At 40.2% G+C, this 22,747-nt stretch overlaps 1 long non-coding RNA gene across 1 annotated transcript in view; it reads left to right on the top strand.

Moving 5' to 3' along the window:
* Positions 1–18,543, top strand: part of LOC110742265 — a 32,163-nt gene extending 13,620 nt beyond the window's left edge. The window contains exons 2-3 of the long non-coding RNA XR_002519726.2: positions 3,871–4,007; positions 17,855–18,543. This is a non-coding gene — a long non-coding RNA (uncharacterized LOC110742265). The remainder of the gene's footprint in view (positions 1–3,870; positions 4,008–17,854) is intronic.
* The last annotated feature ends 4,204 nt before the right edge of the window (positions 18,544–22,747 follow it).

Below are 22,747 nucleotides of genomic sequence, written 5' to 3'. Positions count from 1 at the left end.
CACATTTAAAGCAGTGTGTAGAGGGAAATTTATAGCACTAAATGCCCACAAGGGAAAGCAGGAAAGATCTAAAATTGACACCCTAACATCACAATTAAAAGAACTAGAGAAGCAAGAGCAAACACATTCAAAAGCTAGCAGAAGGCAAGAAATAACTAAGAGCAGAACTGAAGGAGATAGTGACACAAAAACCCTCCAAAAAATCAATGAATCCTGGAGCTGGTTTTTTGAAAAGATCAACAAAATTGATAGACCACTAGCAAGACTAATAAAGAAGAAAAGAGAGAAGAATCAAATAGATGTAATAAAAAATGATAAAGGGGATATCACCACTGACCCCACAGAAATACAAACTACCATCAGAGAATACTATAAGCACCTCTATGCAAATAAACTAGAAAACCTAGAAGAAATGGATAATTTCCTGGACACTTACACTCTCCCAAGACTAAGCTAGGAAGAAGTTGAATCCCTGAATAGACCAATGGCAGGCTCTGAAATTGAGGCAATAATTAATAGCCTACCAACCAAAAAAAGTCCAGGACCAGATGAATTCACAGCCGAATTTTACCAGAGGTACAAGAAGGAGGTGGTACCATTCCTTCTGAAACTATTCCAATCAATAGAAAAAGAGGGAATCCTCCCTAACTCATTTTACGAGGCCAACATCATCCTGATACCAAAGCCTGACAGAGATACAACAAAAAAAGAGAATTTTAGACTGATATTCCTGATGAACATTGATGCAAAAATCCTCAATAAAATACTGGCAAACCGAATACAGCAGCACATCAAAAAGCTTATCCACCATGATCAAGTGGGCTTCATCCCTGGGATGCAAGGCTGGTTCAACATACACAAATCAATAAACGTAATCCAGCATATAAACAGAACCAAAGACAAAAACCACATGATTATCTCAATAGATGCAGAAAAGGCCTTTAACAAAATTCAACAGCTCTTCATGATAAAAACTCTCAATAAATTCGGTATTGATGGAACGTATCTCAAAATAATAAGAGCTATTTATGACAAACACACAGCCAGTATCATACTGAATGGGCAAAAACTGGAAGCATTCCCTTTGAAAACTGGCACAAGACAGGGATGCCCTCTCTCACCACTCCTATTCAACATAGTGTTGGAAGTTCTGGCTAAGGAAATCAGGCAAGAGAAAGACATAAATGGTATTCAGTTAGGAAAAGAGGAAGTCAAATTGTCCCTGTTTGCAGATGACACGATTGTATATTTAGAAAACCCCATCATCTCAGCCCAGAATCTCCTTAAGCTGATAAGCAACTTCAGTAAAGTCTCAGGATACAAAATCAATGTGCAAAAATCATAAGCATTCTTATACACCAGTAACAGACAAACAGAGAGCCAAATCATGAATGAATTCCCATTCAGAATAGCTTCAAAGAGAATAAAATACCTAGGAATCCAACTTGCAATGGATGTAAAGGACCTCTTCTAGGAGAACTACAAGCCATCGCTCAGTGAAATAAAAGAGGACACAAACAAATGGAAGAACATACCATGCTCATGGATAGGAAGAATCAATATTGTGAAAATGGCCATACTGCCCAAGGTAATTTATAGATTCCATGCCATCCCATTAAGCTACAAATGACTTTCTTCACAGAATTGGAAAAAACTGCTTTAAAGTTCATATGGACACAAAAAAGACCCCAAATTGCCAAGACAATCCTAAGCCAAAAGAACAAAGCTGGAGGCATCACACTACCTGACTTCAAACTATACTACAAGGCTACAGTAACCAAAACAGCATGGTACTGGTACCAAAACAGAGATATAGACTAATGGAACAGAACAGAGCCCTCAGAAATGATACCACACATCTACAGCCATCTGATCTTTGACAAACCTGACAAAAACAAGAAATGGGGAAAGGATTCCCTATTTAATAAATGGTGCTGGGAAAATTGGCTAGCCATAGGTAGAAAGCTGAAACTGGATCTTCTCCTTACTCCTTATACGAAAATTAATTCAAGATGTATTAGAGACTTCAATGTTAAACCTAAAACCATAAAAAGCCTAGAAGAAAACCTAGATAATACTATTCAGGACATAGGCATTGGCAAGGACTTCATGTCTAAAACACCAAAAGCAACGGCAACAAAAGCCAAAATTGACAAATGGGATCTAATTAAACTAAAGAGCTTCTGCACAGCAAAAGAAACTACCATCAGAGTGAACAGGCAACCTACAGCATGGGAGAAAATTTTTGCAATCTACTCATCTGACAAAGGGCTAATATCCAGAACCTACAAAGAACTCAACCAAATTTACAAGAAAAAAACAAACAACCCCATCGAAAAGTGAGCAAAGGATATGAACAGACGTTTCTGAAAAGAAGACATTCATACAGCCAACAGACACATGAAAAATTGCTCATCATCTCTCGCCATCAGAGAAATGCAAATCAAAACCACAATGAGATACTATCTCACACCAGTTAGAATGGCGATCATTATGAAATCAGGAAACAACAGGTGCTGGAGAGGATGTGGAGAAATAGGAACACTTTTACACTGTTGGTGGGACTGTAAACTAGTTCAACCATTGTGGAAAACAGTGTGGCGATTCCTCAAGCATCTAGAACTAGAAATAGCATTTGACCCAGCCATCCCATTACTGGGTACATACCCAAAGGATTATAAGTCATGCTGCTATAAAGACGCATGCACACGTATGTTTATTGTGGCACTATTCACAATAGCAAAGACTTAGAATCAACCCAAATGTCCATCAGTGACAGACTGGATTAAGAAAATGTGGCACATATACACCATGGAATACTATGCAGCCATAAAAAAGGATGAGTTCATGTCCTTTGTAGGGACATGGATGCAGCTGGAAACCATCATTCTCAGCAAACTATCACAAGAACAGAAAACCAAATACCACATGTTCTCACTCATAGGTGGGAATTGAACAATGAGATCACTTGGACACAGGAAGGGGAACATCACACACCAGGTCCTATTGTGGGGAGTAGGGAGGGGGGTGGGATAGCATTAGGAGATATACCTAATGTAAACGATGAGTTAATGGGTGCAGCACACCAACAAGGCACATGTATACAAATGTAACAAACCTGCCTATTGTGCACATGTACTCTAGAACTTAAAGTATAATTTTTAAAAAAAGGAAAAAAAAAGTGAAGTATAATGATTCTTTGATATAACAAATTTATTATGGAAAACGTATTTGGAATAGCAGAAATTCCAAATCCTGTAAGTATTGACCCTTTGGGTGTTCATCCAAAGCCTTCCATGACTGTGGGTAACCACAGCATCTTTCACATTAATCTGAGCATCTTCGGAGACTTTTGATTCTTCCTGATTTCTGGTTTCTGGTCCCATTCCCACTCACAGGTGGGAATTGAACAGTGAGATCACTTGGACACAGGAAGGGGAACATCACACTCCAGGTCCTGTTGTGGGGAGGAGGGGAGGGATAGCATTAGGAGATATACCCAGTGTAAATGATGAGTTAATGGATGCAGCACACCAACATGGCACATGTATACATATGTAACAAACCTGCATGTTGTGCACATGTACTCTAGAACTTAAAGTATAATTAAAAAAAAAAAAAAAATGAGAGGCTCCTCCCTGGGCCCTGTCTACAGAGGGCCTTGTGACATATCTCTGCATCAATTACCTCAGAAATATGACTCCGTTTTTGCCTGCACTCTGTCCACAGGAAAAATTGTGACTTATCACTAGGCCCAGGTACAGTTGATGTGTCTCTGGTAACTGGACCTTGACCACAGAGAGGATTGTTACCTATTGCTGGGCTCAGCCCCTATGTGGTGTGACTATACTGTCTGTGTCTTGCTTTCAGGAGAAGGCTGTAACATATTCCTGGTTGAGTATTCAGGTGATGTGACACTCCTGTGTGGTCCCTGCCTTCAGAAAAGATTGTGACGTATTCCTGGCCAAAAACCTGGTGACGTGACTCTTATCCCTCTCTATTCACAGGTAAGATTTTAAAATGCCTTAGTCTAGCTCACAGGTGTGATAATGTTGATCTTTTTTTTTTTTTTTTTTTTTTTTGAGACGGAGTCATTCTGTCACCCAGGCTGGAGTGCAGTAGTGTGATCTCAACTCACTCCAACCTCTGCCTCCTGGGTTCTAGGGATTCTCCTGCCTCAGCCTCCTGAGTAGCTGGGATTACAGGTGTACACCACCAATCCCAGCTAATTTTTGTACTTTCAGTAGATAATTGGTTTCACCATGTTGGCCAGCCTGGTCTTGAGCTCTTACCTCAAGTGATCTGCCCGCCTCAGCCTCTCAAAGTTCTGGGATTACAGCATGAGCCACCGTGCCTGGCAACGAGTGTGATGATGACTCTTATACCTCAAATCAGCCAGTAGAAGAGATCTTGTTTCTTATAGCTAGGCTTAAAATCGTGAGTATGATCGTGGGTTTTCTTGTACGAAGGTCCTAGAGAAATACCACTTTCTTTTATGCTATATAAATCTCTTATTATACAGAGATTGCCATTCCAGGGTTCAGAACACAGGTGAGATTGTGTTTCTCATATGCATACCCCAGCAACCATTAAAATTGTCATCTTTACACATGGACAGAGCCCACTGGTAAGTCCTGAATCTCACACATGGAAAAAATCCACAGTTGAAATTGTGACTGTCATATATGAACATGCATCCAGAGTTGAAATGATGAGTCATTTCTAAATCCAGCTTATAGGCAAGTGAGAATTTTTCTGTCTGAACCCGAGAGAATAAAAGATTGTTTTAAATTAGACAAAATAGAGCAAAAATTCAAACAAATGGTGGAAGGATTGTAAAAATCTTGCAAAGAATTCCATGTGTGGATATATTGACTAAATTCAAAAAGGTACTACATGGTTTTTCTGTAAATAAAAAACTGAAATCAAAGCACAACAAGGTGTTTGTAATGCACTAATCTGCTTTTTAGCAAAATTTGTTAAAAGTTATAAAAGATTGTTGCTTCTTTAAAATTTCTGAGTCATTGTAACAAAATAAGCAATTTACGATAATCTGAAATTCTATTTTATAACATCAAGTGTTTCAAATCTCTAACACTTAACATGCTTCCCAAAATCAAACTTTAGTTTCAAAATTGCCTTTCCTGATTCCTGGCTTTTCGATGATTCAGAGGGCCCCTGGAGTATCCAAAAGAGAGGTAAACAGAATTATTTGACATATTTAGGTACATGAGATTGGCAAAATGGTGTTTATTCAATCTTCTTTGGTTTATATTTTGGTGAATAATACTAATATATGTTCCAAAATTATTTGGGTTTTCTAAAATTCTAATATATGGTATCAATGATAATAAAGGTTGTAAGTTATCGTAAACCACAGAGATAGCCAAACTTCTTTGTCAATTGTGTTTCTAACTATAACTAACCTAGACATTTTGTTATTCGCTGACAAGTGTTGTCTTGTTTTAATCCTTTTTAAAAGATGGTTTATATTAAGGTATATAATGTTCACAGGTGCTCTCAAATACAAGTTTCTGATAGCCTTGGAGATTGTGACATTGGAATAAAGGAAAAAAGGATAGGATTCAGGGCCGGGTTTGGTGGCTCAGGCCTGTAATCCCAGCACTTTGGGAGGCTAAGGCAGGTGGATCACGAGTTCAGGAGATCAAGACCATCCTGGCTAACACGGTGAAACCCAGTCTCTACTAAAAATACAAAAAATTAGCTGGGCATGGTGGCTGGCACCTCTAGTCTCAGCTGCTCCAGGGGCTGAGGCAAACCTGGGAGGCAGAGGTTGCAGTGAGCTGAGATCGCACCACTGCACTCCAGCCTGGGCGACAGAGAGACTCTGTCTCAGAAAAAAAAAAAAAAAAAGCACAGGACTCATGAGGAGCTAACATGTTCAGGAATATCAAGCAAAACAAGAGTTAACTAAATGAACTGAACTCAGAAAACTAAAGCAACCTTTTTGACTTTTGCTTGCTATATTGCTGATTCTTGTTTCATGTTTTAGAGTCAAGGAAACTTGTTTTTAACTATTTTTGGCCTTCAATAATTGAGTAAAGTATACTCCTATGAACAAAATTTGGAATATGTTTGTTTTTCTCTGCCTGTTTCCTCTAGAATTTGGAAACTATCTGTGAGTATTCTTAACTTATGGCAATATAGTTGTTTGTATGAGTGCAATAAGAATCCATTTTCTTTAACAACAGGATGCAATTGGAGAAACTGTTTTTTGTTTGTTTGTTTATTTTAACCAAGACTTTGACTGAAAGGGTACGCTTCCCTTTAAAGAGTCAAGCTTGACTTGCAGAGATGATAAAAACCCTTGAAAAAACTACCCTCATATCCTTGTCTACACAGTCTTTGTACAGCCTTCCTGACCTGTGGTCAGTGAAAAATATCACTTTTTAACAGGCTTAAGAGCTCCAAGTTTATCTTGGGACCTTAAGAGGAAAGGATTACCCAGCTCGCAGGTATTTGAGGATACAAACACATGGCTGTGCCTCAGCTTTAGAAGGTCTTATTCCTTGTGGACTAGATTTCCATCAAAGCCAATCTAAAAGACCTATGTAGAGATAGTCATTTTTGCTCTACCTTATGCAAATAATCAGGGCAAGTACAGGAGTAAAGTCTATGTTGCAAACAACTCAGTCCTGTTATGAATTTTTTTTTTTTTTTTTTTTTTTTTAGATGGAGTCTCGCTCTGTCGCCCAGGCTGGAGTGCAGTGGCACAATCTTGGCTCACTGCATCCTCTGTCTCCCAGGTTCAAGCAATTCTCTGCCTCAGCCTCTTGAGTAGCTGGGATTATAGGCGCCTGCCACCATGCCCTGCTAGTTTTTATATTTTCAGTAGAGACAGGATTTAGCCATCTTGGCCAGGCTGCTCGTGAACTCCTGACCTTGGGATCCACCCACTTCGGCCTCCAAAGTGCTGGGATTACAGGTGGGAGCCACAGTATCCAGCCAGAACCCAATATATTCTACAACAATATTTTATACATTTCTTTCTACATGGATTATATAAATTGGGCTTTCCAGCAGAAAAAGGGGGGGAAAAAAGCATATGTCTCAATGAGAGCACACAATTATGGGAATGGCAACCATGCAAAGAAAAATTGCAAGGACTTAGTGCTGGTGAGGATTTAGAGCAACTAAAACTAGAAACATAAAATGATACAGTAACTTTGGAAAACAATTTAGTGGTTTATTGTAATGTTATATATATACATTTACATGTTACCAGGATGTCCACTCCTAAGTCATTACTAAAGCAAAGTGAAAACTCATGTTGAAATGAAAACTTTTTGTGGCTGTGTATTGCTAACTTTATTTTTAATTGCAAAAAACTAGATATAAACCAGATGCTTTTCAGCAGTTGAATAAATAAACTGTGGTGCATCCATAAAACAGAATCCTAGTTGTCAATATCAACAACATAAAACAAATTGTTGATCCACATCGCAGTATGCATGAGTCAGCAATGCATTTCTTCCAGTGAAGGAAGTAAGATCCAAAAGGCTACATATTATATAATCCAATTATATGGCATTGTAGATAAAGAAAGTTATAGAGATTGATTATAATCAAGCTAGGCTTGATGGCTCAAACCTATAATCTCAGGATGTTGGGAGGCTGAGGTGAGAGAGTTGTTTGATCCAAGGATTTTAAGAGCAACCTGAGCAATATTGCAAGACCTTCCTAAAAAAGAAGAAGAAAGCAGAAGGAGAAGGAGAAGGGGAGAAGGAGAAATAGAAGGAGGAGAAGGAGAAAAGGAAGCAGAAGAAAAAGAGGAGGAGGAGGAGGGAGAATCAGGAGGAAGAGAAGGAGGAGAAAGGAGAACAAAAAGTAGTAGTAGTAGTTAGGACAATGAAACAGTTCTGTGTGGTACTCTGAAGATGGGTATGTGACTCTAGACAGTTGTCAAATCTTATGAAACTGAACATCACAGGGAATAAATTTTCCTCTCTGCAAAGCAACACACAAAAAAAACAAAAACAAATGATTTGGAGTATATTTAGATACAATGTAGAAAATTTAAAAAAGAGCTTAACCTAATAGAAATGTATTACCTAACCCTATCAAAGAAGGTTGGAATGAGGCTGGCGCGGTTGCTCATGCCTGTAATCTCAGCACTTTGGAAGGCCGAGGTGGGTGGATCACCTGACGTCGAGGATTTGAGATCAGCCTGACCAACATGGAGAAACCCTGACTCTACAAAAAATACAAAATTAGCCAGGTGTGGTGGCGCATGCCTGTATTCCCACCTCCTTGGGAGGCTGAGGCAGGAGAATCACTTGAACCTGGAGACTATATGTTACAAAGAGCCAAGACCGTGCCATTGCACTGCAGCCTGGGCCACAAGAGCGAGAACTCCATCTCAAAAAAAAAAAGGATGGAATGAAAGGTCTTAATTTAAATCACTTTGAAAAACAATGTTTTGATTGAATACTGTAAGAGTCAAAAACAATACACAAACTGTATTCTTGTTGGTGTTGTTTCTTCATAAGCATATGAATTAGCAATTTTTAAAACTATATGTTGTCGTATACTCACACACACGTAGTAATTACTGCCTGTTTTTTGAACTTGAAAAATACTAGCAACAAAGGGAGAATTTTAGAATAAGTGATATGATGCTGGACTGGAGTTGCACATGTTTTTGTTTTTGAGACAGAGTCATTGTCACCCAGGCTGTAGTGCAGTGGTGCATTCCTGGCTCTCTGAAGCCTCCATCTCCCAGGTTCAAGGGATTTTCATGTTTGAGCCTCCTGAGTAGCTAGAATTACAGGTGTGTACCAACTTACCTAATTTTTGTATGTTAGTAATGATGGGGTTTCACCATGTTGGCCAGGCTGGTTTCAAAATCCTGGCTTCAAACAATCCACCTGCTTTGGCCTCCCATAGTGCTGGGATTACAGGCACGAGCCACTATCCCCACTAGGAATATTTGGATAAATGTGTGTTTCATAATATCTTCATTTAGAGAGAGACAGAGAAAAAGAGATTTATTCATACGTGAGTGTATATTGGTAAGTACATTGCCAAACTCTGTCTGCTGAAAGGTTTCAGAAGCTGTGACACCCCAGTATTAATGAGCATACCCAGCTTTCATATTATGGTTTCTAAGTACTATTCCTCAATAAGGGGAATAACACTATTGTAAAAATAGGTAAGTCTAGCACTGGAATAGAAAATCCAAGTTAAGGTAGAGTATCTTGTGAAGCCAGAAAGTTAAAAGCACTTTATGAACAACAGAAGAAGACATGTCAAATGAAGCCAATCTGAAAGACTTTCTGGCAGCCCAAGCTGGAACAATGTGAGAAACAAAATAAATAATCATAGCCTTGGATTATAACTCTTTGAATAAAAGAAATGTCTATGAGTCCATTAAAAATATTGATTTTTTAAATATTGGGGAAAACAGAAAGAAAAAAAAAATCTACAGAATTTCAAGTACTAATCAATGTAGATGGATAATGCAATATAGGAAATCAGTAGGACACCACAGTAATTACTGTCGACAAGATATGTTGGGGAATGTAGAAATTGTGGGTTAAAGTTAAAGGAGAAACAGTGTATTTACACAGCCTCAAAGTATCTGCATCCAAATATTTATAAATACCATTTTCAATATATATATATATTTTTGAGACAGAATCTTGCTCTGTCACCCAGGCTGGAGTGCAATGATACAGCTTAGGCTCACTACAACCTCCACGTCCTGGGTTCAAGTGATTCTCCTATCTCAGCCTCCTGAGTAGCTGGGACCACAGGTGTGTGCCACCATGCCCAGCTAATTTTTGTACTTTTAGTAGAGATGGGGTTTTACCATGTTGGCCAGGCTGGTCTCAAACCTCTGACCTTTTGACCTTCCAAAGTGCTGAGATTACAGGTGTGAGCCACCACACCCAGCCTGTTTTTTCAATAAGACTTATGACTCCCACCTCAGACTTCCAAGTATCCTGGACCCTCTGGTGAGATCCTTTCTCTACTTTTAAAAAATACCAAACAACAACAACAACAACAACAAAACAAAACAAAAACCACCATAGCTCTGTTTTTTGTTAATTTTTTAAAGTAGAGACAGGGTCTTGCCATATTGCCCAGGCTGGTCTCAAATTCTTGAACTCAAGCAATTTGCCCTTTTTGGCCTTCCAAAGTGCTGGGATTACAGGCAGTATATTACTTGGTAAGAATTCATTAAGCTTTGCACGAATGAATGCTTTCCACATATATTTCTGTATGCATGTTTTATATCAACAAAAAGTACATAGTACCTATTTGCCCAAAATGTTGACTCTACCTCAGAATAATGGCAGTATTTTTTGGTTTGTTTATGGTGGAACATAGGGCATGATCATACAGATTGTAATATTCCAAGGGGTGTAGAGGACTGTGTGCTCGCAAACGAGATGTTCCCGATAAGCCCTGCTCTTGCAAACAAAGCAGGACATTCCTTCTCTGCAAACAAGAAGGATGAAGGAGCCAGCTGTAAGCAGCGGGCTCTGGGAACTGGTCAATGTTTTACTGATCTTGCGAGTCAAGGAAAGATCAGAGAAGCAACACACTTCCCGTGATTTGGCAACATTCTACAAACGGCTGGATAAAATAAAGCAGAGTGTGCCGTTCAGCGCGGCCGCCATGTATGTCTTGTCCTGTGTTGTCTTGTGTGTTCATTCCTTTGTTTAGGAAACACGCGGACCCCAACAAAGGGGAGTATTACAGCCCTACCCCTTGAGTGAAACTGTAGGTCTTTTTATTTTTACCTCAGTCTGGTTCATGGTATGTTTTTTATTTTAAGATAATGCAATTTTTTTTGTTGTTGTTTGTTTTTTCCAGAAAAATTTCCCTCACAGCAATGATTGCCAATGCCAAGGCACCTAGCACAGTGCCTTGCTCAGTGGGTACTCAGTATATATGGAACTGGGTTGATTACGGCACAAAACTAACAGCAAGATTGGTTCAGTGAAGAAGAATAGTTTAGTAATACTGGTTACACTAAAAGGCCATGACTTAGCAGCAAACATTTTTACATTCATTTGAGAAATAATTTACAATTAGGTCACCAAAAAATGTTAATTTACAGTGGTGGCATTTAAGCTTGGCTGCACTCTGTCATCACCTATACAGATTAAAATCACACTGTTGCTCAGGTTCAACTCAAGCAATTCTGATTTAATTAGGGTGTGGCAACTTGTGTTTAGGGGATTTTTTTAACACCACCCCACTCCTCTCTGCCTTGCCCCAAGTGATTTTTAACGTGCAGTCTGGGATGAGAACAATTTGTTCAGGGTGAGGGATGGATTCACTGTGTGTGATTTCCATATGTGCTGCTGAGATTTGCCCCATGGCTGCTTCTGACTTTGGGATCTTGAAAATCAGCACTGCCTTTCTAAAAATCAAAAGACAACTTCAAGATGTACTCAAATACTTTGCTAAATTGCAACAGAATAAAATGTCTTCTTAGCAGATCCGTCTATAGCCACTTGAATTCAAAGTAAGAGATTGTTTTAGGCACAGTAGTTTTAGTAAGTGTTGAAAATCATAAATAGCCTACACATATCAAGAAACTATTTTAATTCTTTGACATATTTGACAGGCTTTTCTAAATCAAATTTTAGCTTACAAATTGTCTCTGTTTTTTTTTTTTTTTTTTTTCTATTGCCCTGGCTGGAGCACGGTGCTCTGATCTTGGCTCACTGCAACCTCTGCCTCCCAGGTTCAAGCAATTCTCCTGTCTCAGCCTCCCAAGTAGCTGGGATTACAGGTGTGCGCCACCATGCCTGGCTAATTTTTGTATTTTTAGTAGAGACAGGGTTTTGCCATGTTGGCCAGGCTGGTCTTGAACTCCTGACTTCAGGTAATCTACCTGTCTCTGCCTCCCATTAAGTGCTGGGATTATAGGCATGAGCCACAGCACCCAGCTGAAAAATTGTGTCTTTTTTGACCTCTAACTTTTGGATACTATAGACCACCAATGCCAATGCAGCACATAAAAGAATAATAAACAGAATTATTTTTTGTGTTGAATTACGTGGAAAGCATTGTCAAAAATGTTTGATCTTCACCTTAATATTTTAATACATGTTATTAATGTTTATTTCATAATGTATGAAATTTCTTTTTTTTTTTTTTTTTTTTTTTTGAGACGGAGTCTTGCTCTGTTGCCAGGCTGGAGTGCAGTGGTAAAATGTTTGCTCACTGCAACCTCCTCCTCCTGAGTTCAAGTCATTCTCCTGCCTCAGTCTCCCAAGTAGCTGGGACTACAGGAACACGCCACCACACCCAGCTAATTTTTTTTTGTTTTCTTTTGAGACGGAGTCTCCATCTGTCACCTAGGCTGGAGTACAGTTGTGAGATCTTGGCTCCCTGCAACCTCCGCCTCCAGAGTTCAAGTGATTCTCCTGCCTCAGTCTCCCGAGTAGCTGGGATTACAGGCCCATGGTACCACACCCAGCTAATTTTTGTATTTGTAGTAGAGATGGGGTTTCACCATGTTGGTCAGGCTGATGAACTCCTGTCCTGACCTGGTTTTGAACTCTTGAGCCTGCCTCGGGCTCCCCAAGTCCTGTGATTACAGGTGTGAGCCACTGCACCCAGCCTAATTTTTGTATTTTTAGTAGAGGTGGTGTTTCACCATGTTGGCCAGGATGGTCTTGATATTTTGACCTTGTGATCCACCCGCCTTGGCCTCCCAAAGTGCTAGGATTATAGACGTGAGCCATCACACCTGGCCAATGTATGAAATTTCTAAAAATCTAATATATCTGATTATATGCTAATTGTCATAATTATGGTTATTAGGATAAATAATTATAGGCTGAAGATACAATCCATTTATTTTTATTTGTTTCTTTATAACCTTTTTTTTTTTTTTTTAAGATGGAGTTTCACTGTTGTTGCCCAGTCTAGAGTGCAATGGTGTGATCTTGGCTCAGTGCAACCTCTGCCTCCCAGGTTCAAGTGATTCTTCTGCCTTAGCCTCCCAAGTAACTGACATTACAGGCATGCACCACCATGCCTGGCTAATTTTTGTATTTTTAATAGAGAAGAGGTTTCACCATGTTGATCAGGCTGGATGGTCTCGAACTTCTGACTTAGGGTGATGTACCCACCTTGGCCTCCCAAAATACTGGGATTACAGGCATGAGCCACCGTGCCCAGCCTCTTTATAACCATTTTAAGTCATTTCCATAGTTAATGGTCTAATTCTAATGTAGTTTCTCAAAACTCCAAAAGCTTGTGAAATTGTAAAGTATTGTGTCTTTAAGGAGGTTTATGAAAACATGAGTAAAGTCAAGTATAGGTTTCTGATCAGTTTAGGATTTTATTGTTTGGACTGGGTAAGGATTGTGAGAATCCTAATGAAGAGATTGAGTCTTATAAAACTGCTAACCCAAGCAAAACAAAGATTAATTAAATATTAGAAAAATATTCTGCCACATATGTTAAATCAGCCAGTACTGAAATTTTTTAGATATGCCGTTTGAATTAACTCTGTGGCCTAAGTCAAATTACCTATGAAAACCCCTTAGTCATCAGTGCTATGCACCTAAATTGGAGAAACACATCTGGTATTTAAGAGGACAGATTTAATGTTAAATGTGGACTCTTGGAGAATCTAGACAGCCAACAGCCACTTGTTCATTCCTGACTTCTTAAAGCTTCCATTATTAACAGCTCTGCATTCCATTACTCACCACAGAAGAGATAAAATAATCTAAATTAAATATAAATTAAGTGTGTGTCTGTTTGTGTGTGGTAACCCTTCTAAATTACTAAAACAGATTAATACCAATTTTTTTTTGTCAAACATATAATCCCACATTTCTGTTACCTGATGAGCCATTTAAACATTTATGCATATTTTTTTTTTGCCATTTTTAATGCATGCTTTCCTGTATAAAAGTTTTCTCATTCAAGAGGGTTGATGTTATAACAGTAACTTAAAGGATATTAGGATACCTGTTTTCTCATGGAACATTTCTGAAAATATCTTCAATGATAAAGATACTTATTTCTCTAGACAAGTTCTAAAACTGTTAAACAAGATAGTCTGGGCGTGGTGGCTCACAGCTGTAATCCCAGCACTTTGGGAGGCCGAGGTGGGTGGAACACTTGAGGTCGGGAGTTCGAGACCAGCCTGACCAACATGGTGAAACCCCGTCTCTACTAAAAAATACAAAAAATTAGCCGGGCATGGTGGTGCATGCCTCTAGTCCCAGCTACTTGGGAGGCTGAGGCAGGAGAATTGCTGGAACCCAGGAGGCAGAGGTTTCAGTGAGCCGACATCGCGCCACTGCACGCCAGCCTGGTGACAGAACAAGACTGTCTCAAAAAAAAAAAAAAAAAAAGAGAGAAGATATTATAGATACAGTAGTATTGAGCAAAGCCAACTAAATTGACTGGATTGCTTTTGTAATTGCAGATTGATGACATATCAGATCCATTTAGAGTGGAAAAAATATGTTGACCATTTAAAAATAGTAATTGAAAGGCCTATGCACCTAAGAGAACCTCATGTATCTTCTGCTACTGAAGTCTAATATTACTAAATTCAACAAGGCTTTAATGCATTATGACAAAGCATATGAAAGCCTTAATAGTCTACTGACTGAGGACACTAAAACCCTTTTTTATCTAGAACCCAGAGATTGAGTCTGCCTGCCATCTACACTGAAGCAAGACTTCAAGACTTTGAGCACTGGGTTGATAATCTCACAACTTAGAAGGGCCCCTCTAAACTCTTTAATTGTACACCCATAGGAGATCTTAAAGTAAAGCTAACCAGAAAGGTTTCTCCTAAAAAGCAGATGGACACCTTTATGTAGATAGCTTTTTTTAATAAAATCAAAAATCAAGACACATCTGCTACCATGATACTCTAAGTTAAGTCTGTTTATGGCTCGACAAGCAATAGAAATTTAAAAAGCATCTTTTGTGTGCACTCATTAGCTATACTTATATGTAGAGAATTTTGCAGCCAACATATATGCAAAATATAACATCTTTTATATGTAAAAAAATGAAAGGCAGGCCAGGCACGGTGGCTCACGCCTGTAATCCCCAGCACTTTGGGAGGCTGAGGCGGGCAGATCATGAGGTCAGGAGTTCGAGACCAGCCTGATGAACTAGTGAAAACCCGTCTTTGCTAAAAATACAAAAATTAGCTAGTGTGATGGTGCACTCCAGTAATCCCAGCTATTCAGGAGGCTGAGGCATGAGAATTGCTTTAACCTGGGAGGCAGAAGTTGCAGTGAGCTGAAATCACACCACCACACTCCAGCCTGGGCTACAGCATGAGACTTTGTCTCAAAAAATAGAAAAAAAAAAAAAAAGGAAAGCCAATGTGGATGAGAAATTTTAATGGGACATTTGTTGTCTCATAATATCAGAACCAGAATGTACGTCCACTGCTCTTAACCTGTTTCACAAGTTAAAGAGAACTTATTCAAAATAGGTTAAAGAGCATTACCAGGATGCCATTACTTTTCTAAATGGGCATCCTTTGATAGGTCTTTTTTTTCCCCATGGTTTAGAATAAATGAGGCAATGGTTAGAAATTTATCCCCTATCCTAGGGCTTTATAGCAGATTACACTGTAAAGGCTATGGTTACACAGTAGACTTTACATTTTTTACTAAAGTTGTGCTGAATGATAGAATTTCTTTGGATTACTTACTGTATAAACAGAGAAGTGTCTGCATTTGCTAATACTTGTAGTTGCACATGGAGAAATATATTGGGTATTACAGAGATGCAGTTGCAGGGGATTAATGAACAGGCTATTTGATTAAAATAAGTAGACTATAACTAATTATTTGATCTATTTAATGTTGACAGTTCATGAGGACCCTGGCTAAAAAGCATGTTTCAAACTTGCTATTATCCTCCTGATAGTCAAAATAGTAGTCTCTCTGCTGCACTGTATTCTCTCAAAAGTTTGCAGGCAGTCACCTGTAGAATATCAAATTGTCACTCCCTAACTGGAATGACAGAAACTCGAAGACATATGTGACTATGACGAAACCATAACCTGTGAATGATATAAGAACAAAGACCCTAAATAATGGAAACAGAGTGATACTAAGGCCCTGAGTTTTGGATACACTGTGCACTGTTGACAATTTTTTGAACCAAATTATTAGAGGCCATCATTCTGGACTGAGTTTGTGCACTAGGTCTAAACAGAAAAAAAAAAAACCAAAATGAGTCACTCATGCTAACTGTGACATAATCAAACTGAAAATTTAAGGAAATAGGTAGATTCTAATACAGGCCAGGTTTTGTTTTTCTCCTGTAAACAGCAGATTTCAACACAAGGAGTTTCCCTCTGCTCAAACCTTTAAAAATAATAATAAAATAATAACCTGAATTTCTTGATTTCACTTTACAAAACCCGCAGTTCTGCTGTTTCACAGTGGCATCTGAGACCAGGTGCATTTTTTATTTTGACACAGTGTTATCAATGTCTAAAGTTTTGGTCTATCAAAATTGAGAAGATGATCAAAAAAGGAGAAGTTGTTTAATTATACTCTAAATTAGCTACCCCCTTTCATGTTTAAGTTTGGTCAATATGTTTTGTTGTTTTGTTTTGTTTACATAGTAAACTGAAACTTAACTGAATGTGTAAATAGACTGTACTCATTTTTGTACCAACCACTGTGTTTTGACCAACAAAAGGATGTCAAATGTTCAAACCATGTTTAAATAAGGAAAATCCCAAGCTGTAATCAATCTAACTGTTCCTGTATTTCATTTCCATTTTCTGATGTCATGTGGCTTCTTCTGTCCATAAATCTTTCACCATCATGTGGCCATGCTGGAGTCTTTCAGAGTCTACTTTGGATCCACAGGCTACTCAATTTGCAAATCCCTCTTTGCCCAATAAAACTCTGTTAAATTTAGTTTGTCTAAAGTTGTTTTTCTTTTAGAAGTTTTCAGATTTATTCTCTAATCAAAAATGAATAATCTATTGTTGGGCTTTGATTTTCGAAACTCATCCCTCAGCTATTTTTCCAAATTATTCTATGTCCTTTCAAAATGTTTCTACAATGTTTTTGAGATGGGGTCTCACTCTGTCACCCAGGCTGGAGTGTAGTGGTGTAATCAGTTATGGCTTACTGCAGCTTTTGCCTTCCATACTCAAGCCATCCTCCTGCCCTAGTCACTGAGTACCTCGGACTACAGGCATGCAACATCATGCTTGGCTGATTCTTTTTCATGAAGATAGGATCTTACTATGTCGCCCAGGCTGCAGTTGAACTGCTGAGCTCAAGTTATTCTCCCATCTCAGCATCCCAAAGTGCTAAAATTACAGGTGTGAGCCACCATGTGCTTCTGCAATTTCTTGACAGGATTATTTCCAATAATAAACAGTACTATGTGGGCACAAATCTTAAAAAAAAAAACAAAAAAAAAAAAACTGTCTTCTATTGCAGAAGTGTCACTTTCCAGAATTTCAAGGGTCTGTAGCAGTTACTCTAGTAATATAGTTTGATCTGTGGAGGTGGGTGAGCTTTGGAGTCAGAATTTATCCTGAGGTTCAGCCCAGCCAATTAGTATTTTTGGGTCTTTGGACAAGTTTCTTGATGTGAAAGAGTTGTATAAACCACATATGCAAAAAAGGCAGAATGATACTAATTGCAGAAATTGTAGCAATTTTTCATCCCTCCTATAAACTTTGCCAGGTGCTTTTACAGCTGTTCCCATTGAGACATGGAATCTGTTTTCCAAACCCTAGATACGGCTGACCTTATTTCCTCAGGACAGTAGAAATCTGTGAACATGACCGTGTGCTAGTTTGGGGGCTAGGCTCAAATGGTCTTGAATACTTCTGTTTTTCTTTCAGAATGCTGCCATCTCCACGAACAAAGCACATGTTAGCCAGCTGGAGGATAACATAACATGGGGGAGTAGGGGAGAGAAGCAAAGTGCCTCTGTTGACAGCCCCAGAAGCAGAAGCTCATCCCCAGAAGCAGAAGATCACCCCCAGAAGCACAGCTGCCTAGTCAACAAGCAGCTGATGATACATGTCTGAAGGAACTCAGCTGGGACCAGAAGAACAGCCCCAGTGAGCCCAGCCTAAATGACTGACCATCTCAATTATGACTTAATAAGTTTTGGATGGCTGGTTATGCTGCAATAGCTAACTAATACATGCACCCAATGCAGATACGTGCCATGGTTTAATGACAGGTTAGTTACTAGTTACCTTCTAACAGTGGGCTCCATAAAGATACTAATATTTTCCCCTGATTTAAAGTTAGATGTGTTGAAGATAATGTTGAGTAATGCTGCAATACATATAGACATGTATGCATGTGATTGGTCCTTACACAGTTCCCCCCACACAGGAGAAGATGTAAAACCACAGCCTGACACTTAGGGCCAAATCAAAATAGCAAAATAATTTTGCCTTTAATCTGTTTTCTTCATATCTAACATTGGAGGTCAAGACTGTGGACAGATCTGAAGACACAGAGTTTTCTTCCCCTGTGGCCCCATCATCTTTTGTTCAGTGATCTCTGGAAGAAAGGTCCCATCCTTCCGTGTGTCCTTCCCTTCCTTCCCTTCCTTCCTTCCTTCCTTCCTGCCTTCCTTCCTTCCTGCCACCACCTTCCTTCCTTCCTTCCTTCCCTTCTTCCTTCCTTCCTTCCCTTCCTTCCTTCTTTCTTTTCTTTCTTTCTCTTTCTCCCTTCCTCCCTTCCTTTCCTTCTTTCTTTCTCTCTTTTCTTTTCTTTCTTTCTTTCATCTCCCTCCTTCCTCTCGCCTCCCTCCCTCCCTCCCTCCCTCCCTCCCTCCTTCCTTCCCTTCCTTCCTTCCCTCCCTCCCTCTCACTCTGTCACCAGGCTGGAGTGCAGTGGCATGATCTCGGCTCATTGCAACCTCCACCTCCCGGGTTCAAATGATTCTCCTGCCTCAGCCTCCGAGTAGCTGGGATTACAGGCACAGTCCACCACGCCCAGCTACTGTTTTTTATTTTTATTTTTAGTAGAGATGGGGTTTCACTTGATGGCCAGGCTGGTCTCAAATTCCTGACCTCAGATGATCCACCCGCCTCAGCCCCCCAAAGTGCTGGGGTTACAGGCATGAGCCACGGCGTGCGGTCTATATTCTTTTGATTTGTGAACATTCATATAGCATACTATCTATAAATGCATATGATCTTACACGGAAGGTTAAAGGCAATACCCTCTGGGGTGGGCCTGGCTCAGTTCAGGGAGGAAGCTCTGCCTGGAAAGGCTGCAGCCTACCCTCTTGCTCTTCATTCAGCCCAGCATCTCATCACATCTTCTGTCACTCAGGGCCGGAGGGGGCGGGGCCTTAAACGTTATCCAATCAGGGATAGGGACCGTCCAATCAGGCACGCAGCTGGAGCAGACAGGGCGGCTTCCGGGATTTGGCGCGGTCTTTGTCTCTCCCTGCAGCAGAAGCTACAGGCCTCGTCTGTCGTCTGCTTTGTGTACTCTGCTGCTAGAGGCCCAGCCTCTGTAGCCCTGCGAACTGCGGGTGTTGAGAGATCCACAGCTAAGAGGCCAGTGCCCCCTGGAAGCCTAGACATGGTGAGAGTGCCGGTCTGACATCCCGAGAGAGGAAACGGGGCTGGTTTGAACCAGTGGGAAGTGGCTGTGGCGGGACTCAGGCCTCACCGCAGTCAGCTTCACAATCTGCGCCCGAGTTCTTGCCCAGCTCGGCCTCAGTCCCCTTCAGCCATAAGATGGCGGCTGCGCTGACAGCTGGGCCCGGGCGTCCTGTCTTCCTGCAATGTGCGCCCTGGCCTGAAGCCCTCTCTTGGCAGCTCTGCACCCGCAGCGCCGCGTCTCTCCCAGATTGTGCAGGTACCAGGGAGGATCGTCAGGGGAGAATCCTGACTCGGGATGCGGGTTCATGAATGGGAAGAGCTTTGGTCCATGGCGTTCTCAATTCCTCTTTCCTTCTGTTAAAAATTTATGGGAGTCACGGCCAAAATATTAACGAATTTAATTAAAGAGTGATTCTAAAATTGTAGAGCACCCAGCTTTGGGGTGTAGTTGTTATCCATGGGACGAGCTTGAAGGAAAGACTTTTAGAAGATGCATTATGCAGAAACCCAAATTCAAAAATCGGTTAGGTACAGTTACATAGTTTCTAAATTAGCACCTATAGGGTACACATTTTCTGATTATATAATCAAAGCTTAATACGCAGTTTATAGTTTGTTACGCCTAAATTTTGTTTTCCCCAATGTAGTAATTTACAAAAAAATACATTTGAGTTACATTTTTTTTTTTTTTAGGTAGGAATCCAGGCATCGCAGCCACATACCTCGAATTGCCTGTTACTTAACTATATTCACACTCGACAGGGGACAGATCTTCTGCATTTTTTTTTCTTGTTTCTCAAACGGAGTCTGACGTCTACCCCTCAACCCCTCCAGCTTAATTCTGACTTGCAGTGAAATACTAAATTTCCAGTTTCTTCTGATTATCCCAAATGCCAACTTTCCTTCTCTAATTCACATTATTCACTATTTATCCTTTAGTGTAGACTTTTGATACTATATTTTATTTTTTGACAAACCATTGGGTGGGACATTTAAAAAGATTTGCTTTCTGTTTGTAAATATTGCCCTAGAAAATAAACCAAAAAATAATTCCCTGACACTGTATTGTAAAAAAATCTTTGTGCCTTTTTCTTTTTGTTTTAATTTAATTTAATTTAACTTAATTTAGGAGAGCTAAGTAATTAAACATGAGGCCAAAGTACGTAAGAAAGTGGCAGTCTTTTATTTGCAAATATGCACACACTCTCGGGCGAAGTTCTCTGGTCCTCAGGTGTAGGGGGCCAGGGAAGTCCCCCCGGTGCTCTGGGGTGATGTTCTCCGGTCCACAAATGCGGGGGCCGAAGAAGTCACACTGGCTCCTGCCGGCAGCGGACTTTTATGCATTGGTACTGGAAGAGGGAGGGCAGTGGGCGGGATAAGGGTGTGGTAGGGGCATCTCCATAGGCGTGGCCGGATAAGTTTCGATCTCTTCGGATTGACATCACCTGGCGCATGCTCGGTTGATCTGCATCTTCCCCTGGGGGGCTGAATTTTCCCACGCGCGGGAAAGTTGGTGAGGAAGAACCCGGAAGCAACATGGATTATGCCTTCTTGTTCACCTTCCTCCATCTTGTCCTTTCTCCTTCACCCAAACACTTTTGTGTTCCTGCACAGAGACCTTATGAAAATGTTTTGCAGTCAATTTTTTGTTTGTTTGTTTTTGTTTTTTAATCTTGATGGGCTGATGTATCCTCAGCCACCCTTCAGTTTTTTCCTGGTCCTGGTTTTCAGTACTGGCTGTGAATAAACCAGGGTACTCACCATGGCTATGTCTGCTAGAGTGTTTGATGATTATTAGCTTCTGGGTCATTTTTTCTCACAGGACAAGAAGAGGTATGAAGTGCAGTCTCTCAGGAGAGCAGATGGATGCCCTGGGGCTAAGAGGAATCTCCTGGTGTACTCTTGCTTTGAAAAGCTAACCACTTGAGACATTAAGATTGTCTTCACCCAACCTAGCTTCCCTTTCTTAGAGACACATTTCAGGTCAGCCAATCTTATGCTGGTATTGAGGGAAAAACAGAAATGATTTCTGCCCCTTGGATTCTCTGAGATTCCTGAAAAAAATAGTATCCTAAAAGACAAAAAAAACAAAAAAACAAAAAACAAAAGCAACCTGACCCCAGTGAGATGGTGCAAAAAAAACTTGCAAAGTAAAATGCACTTGGGGCACTTAGCAGGGACATACTGCAGTGTCTCCTGAGAGGGCACAAAAGAGGTGAGTTTCGAAAATAATTAATCATACATTTCAGTTGTTTGAAATTCTCGTTTATGTTTCTCTTTTTCTGTAAGGTTTTTTTTTTTTCTTGTGGGAGGGGTGGGCTGGGTGGTTTCGAATAGGATTTCAAGACTTAGCTTTTAGAATGCTGCCAAATAAAAGAATAGGTAAAATCTCTATGCCGTTTTGGCTGTAGAAACTGCATGCATTTTGCTGGGAGCAGTGGCTCACTCCTGTAATCCCAGCACTTTGGGAGGCCCAGGCGGGCAGATCACGAGGTCAGGAGATGGAGAGCATCCTGGCTAACACAGTGAAACCCCGTCTCTACTAAGAATACAAAAAAATTAGCCGGACTTAGTGGCGGGCGCCTGCAGTCCCAGCTACTCCAGAGGCTGAGGCAGGAGAATGGTGTGAACTCGGGAGGCGGAGCTTGCAGTGAGCCAGGATCGCGCCACTGCACTCCAGCCTGGACGACAGAGCGAGACTGTCTCAAAAAAAAAAAAAAAAAAAAAGAGAAAATGCATAACTTTTATAAGAAGATATTGTAGATAATGGGTGAGTTACAAGATTTATGAAAACGTCGGTTGTTATTTTTACAGGGCAAATTTGTGACAGTGAATATCTGTTCTATATCCTGTTTTCTTAATTTCTGAGTTTAATGCTAAATTTTATAAAAAGAAAAAGAATCATCTGCAAACAGAGATTGTTTGATTTCCTCTCTTCCTCTTTGGATGTATTTTATTTCTTTCTCTTGCCTGAATGCTCTGGCCAGGACTTCCAATTTTATGTTGAGTAGTAGGGGTGAGAGGACGCATTCTTCTCTTGTGCCAGTTTTCAAGAAGGAATGCTTCCAGCTTGTGTCCATTCAGTATGTTGGCTGTGGGTTTGTCATAGATAACTCATTATTTTGAACTATTTACCTTCAATGCCAAGTTTGTTGAGGG

Source organism: Papio anubis, chromosome 20, assembly GCF_008728515.1.
Source record: "Papio anubis isolate 15944 chromosome 20, Panubis1.0, whole genome shotgun sequence".
Lineage (NCBI taxonomy): Eukaryota > Metazoa > Chordata > Mammalia > Primates > Cercopithecidae > Papio > Papio anubis.
Note: the sequence above shows the minus strand (reverse complement) of the source record. Positions and strands in the feature narration are given on the sequence as shown.